This window comes from Mesocricetus auratus, unplaced genomic scaffold (assembly GCF_017639785.1).
Source record: "Mesocricetus auratus isolate SY011 unplaced genomic scaffold, BCM_Maur_2.0 Super-Scaffold_100049, whole genome shotgun sequence".
Classification (NCBI taxonomy): Eukaryota; Metazoa; Chordata; class Mammalia; order Rodentia; family Cricetidae; genus Mesocricetus; species Mesocricetus auratus.
Genome location: NW_024429226.1, coordinates 305,117 through 309,135, shown reverse-complemented (window position 1 = coordinate 309,135; position 4,019 = coordinate 305,117).

Below are 4,019 nucleotides of genomic sequence, written 5' to 3'. Positions count from 1 at the left end.
GTATTGTTTTTCAATTATTGATACAAATTCAAAGTCAATTTTGTAATGTGTATATTTCTCCTCTTGATTAAGTATTGTGCTTATACTGATCTTTTACAACGTAATGCGTAATTAAATACAGATTATAGTTACTTATAATAGGTAGAATTTATAGTTAGATAAGTTAGGTTTTCTAGATATACAGAAATATATTTGAGATAGATAAACAGTCTTCAAACCTCTCAAAGACCTTCAGAAAATGGCATTTAAAATAGTTTAGGGTTTTTCTTGACAATGAGAAATGTCTACTCCTGGCAGCATCAATTATGTCTGAGAGGAAAATGGGCATTGAAGAAACTCGTTACGGAGTTTGCTTTCAACAAGATTAGCCATTTGGGCAAGATACTGCTCTTACCTAGACTGTTTGACTGTTGTTGTATAATCTGGACATGCAGGACCCACAGGAATGTGACTACTAAACTCAGTCTTACAGGGTTCCTGCTTCATAAAGAGTCTATGAGGCTTTCTACAGGACAAAAAAAAATGACTGACAGACTGCCAACGCAGATGGACAGTTTCAAATTTCCTGCTTTGCTGAGAAATCTTCTGGATACATTGTGGCCTATGGGCTGAAGATGGATGCCCCAACATTACAGAGGAACTTTGGGTGACTGTCCAGGCAGTAAGATACCTCTGTCAATCCTATTGTTTATATATTGTCCTTCTGTGGTCTTTGATGGAGTTGAAGACAGATAGTTATAATTATAGTTTTCCTTAGTTATGATAAAAGATAACCTACATATAGAACTTTAGACTCACAAGGATGGGATGGATGATATTTTCTTTAAATCTTGCTAAATGTTGATAGACAACATATGCCTGTTCTGTTATATATGATTTGACTATGTTAAAGTTAAGACCTTTCTTTTTGTTTAACCAGAAAAGAGGAGATGTTGGGGAAGTCTTATGCTAATAAAGCACTGTATGGACAATAGGAACCTAGATAGGAGGGACTAGGAGTCTGGAAAGGAGAAACACAGGAGAAACACAAGAGAGTCAAGATGTAATGCCATGGGGGTAGGAAGCCTGGTACCATTCTCCGGTAAGAGAAATACTTAGATTAACAATTATGGGGTAATTACTTAAAGCAGAGCTAGCCAGTAAGAGAAAAGCAAGGCCAACAGCTTCATAATTAATACAGCGTCTTGTGTGTTTATTTCGGGTCTACAACGCGGCAGAGCCCAGGTGGCTGGCGGGTGATAAACCAAAGCGGCTAGCAAAGAAAAAGCTTCTCTTAACAAAGACTATTGTATTGTATTGTAATGTATCCAATTTTCCCAGGTGGTTTTGACATTCTGCTTTGATGCTTTTAATTTTCTTCATAAATACTATGCTGAGCAACTGACAATTTAGAGAAAAATCACATCCAACATCAGCCTTAGTCTTGTCAAACTAAAGACAATAGCTTAAAATAATACTGAACACTGGAGAAATGGGAAAATTACACTTTAATGGATGATGTTGATGGCCATAAGTATCATAAACAAGAGATGTACTTAGTTTTTCAAAGATTATTTTTATTGAAACTACAGGCAAAGTTATACTGCATATCTGTCCAAGTTCCCTCTCCCTCCCATCCTCCTATGCCCCTCATTGATCACCTAACACCATCACCATCAACTCCTCAGAGTTGATAAGGCCATCATCCTTGGAGGTTTATCAAATCTGACTCATCATTGGGAAATGTATCTAAGCTAAGAGTGCATCCCTTCATGTGGAAAGGTATCCCAAAGTCCATTCGTGCTCTAGTGATAAATGCTGACTTCATTGTCAGAAGATCAATGGACTGCCCAGGCCTGCTAATTGTCACCCACTTTCAGGAGACCTGGTTGAGTTATGCTCATTCCCCAGTTGCAAGTCTGGAGCCATGAGCTCACACTTGTTCATACCAGCTATTTCTGTGGGCTTCCCCAGCCTAATATTGAATATTTGGCTCATCACTCCTAGCTCTCTACAACGGAAATTTCAGCTTTACTCAGTGCTTAAATGTGGATATCTGCTTCTGCTTCCATCAGCTACTACACATAGGCTCTATACCTTCATTGTAGGTAAAGAGTATTTAAATTTGCCTCTCCACTGTTGCTTTGATTCTTAGATGGGTTCATCTTTGTCAATATCTAGACATTTCCCTAGTGCCATACATCTCATTCAACCTACAATGGATCCCTCTATTAAGGTTTCTCTTTTGATGCTTTCCTCTAGTCTACCCCATACTCAAACTTCTGATCCTTCATGTTCTTTGCCCTAATTCTCTTCTCCATTCCTCATTTTCCTATTTCTTCTCCTTCCCATTGCTTTCTCAAAAGTGATCAGGATATCTTATCCCTTTCCTCTTCTGTGGGGCACTTTTTCCTACCTTCTGTATAGGGGAGATTTTAGGCTGGTTATCATTTGCTATTTGTCTGATATCCATATTAGTGAGTATATACCATGTTTGACTTCTGTTTCTGGGTTACCTCAACCTGGAAGTTTCCTTCTAATTCGATCTGTTTGCTTGCCAATTTCAAGATTTCATTGTTTTGGTTTCACTGATTATTACTCAATTGTTTAATTGTATCATATTTTATTAATCCATTATTCATTAAGGGGAATCTAGGTACTTTCCAGATTCTTGCTATTACAAATAGTGCTGCTATGAACATAATTGATCACTTACATCAAATTTACATACTTTGCTAATATTCTTAAGAGTTGAATTCCTGGATCTAGGGGTAGACTGACAAAGTGCCATAATAACTGCGAATGTCGTTGAAGAAATGTGCACTCCCACAAGTAATGGAGGAGTGTTCCCTTTTCTCCACATCATCTCTGGCTTCAACAGCCATTGCTGTTTTGTCATTCTGACTGGTGTGAGACTCTATGCCAGAGTTATTTTGATTTTCATTTTCCTGATGACTATGTATGTTGAGCAATTTCTTAAGAGTCTGTTAGACATTTTAGAATTTCCTATTGAAAAACCTTAAGTTCCATTGAAAAAAAGACCTAAACAAAATCCAGCCAAACTGAAAGTACCTCTTAGAAGAGAAAGCCGAAGATAATCATGAAAGAATTGTCACAGCAGACCCCTTCCTCAATATAACATCAGTAGCACAGATGCTGATATCAACAATTAATAAAAGGGAGCCACCGGAAAATTAGAATTTTCTACATGGCAAAGGACACACACAAGAAAACTAAATGACAGCCCATTAAATGCAAAGGGATGCTCACAAATCCCACAGATAACAAAGGACGATTTTCAATATATACATAGTAATGTAGAAACTTGTCACCAAAGCACCAGACAATTCAATTTCAAAATGTGATACAAAACTAAATAGAGACTTCTCAATGGAATTTTACTGATTTTTACATCATGTTTATTTTGAAATATAAATTATAATCAAGGTTGGTTAATATGTAACTCACAGAGTCCTGTCCCTCTCCCTCCTCTCCTCCCACTCACTCCTACTCCCGTTAACCTCCTCATGCCCCCTTCCCCAATCCCCACTTCTTTCCCCAGGGAGGTAGATGCGCTCTCTGGGGGATGTCCATAGTGTGTCATTTCATTCATAGCAGGGCCTAGTCCCTCCCCAATTTTAGAGGCTATGACAGAGCATCTCTTATTTTTCGATGGGCACTAAGTCCATTTGTATGCCAAGGATAAATACTTATCTACTACCCAAGTTCCCATTGATTGCCTAGGCCTCCTCACTGACACATACATTCAGGGGGACTTGATCAGTCCCATGCTGGGTTCCAAGCTGCCAGTCTGTGGTTCAAGATGTCCCCCTTGTTCAGGTCAGCTGTTTCTATGGGTTAAACAAGCACAGTCTTGACCCCTATGCTTATCAGTCCTCCCTGGTTTTCTCTGGGCTCCTTGAGTTCGGATCATTGTTTTGCTATGGGTGTTTGCCTCCTCTTCCATCAGTCGTTGGTTGAAAGTTCTGTTCCTCAGACTTTCTGGCCCTGGGCCTGAAGCCTAGCATTCCAATGATCTA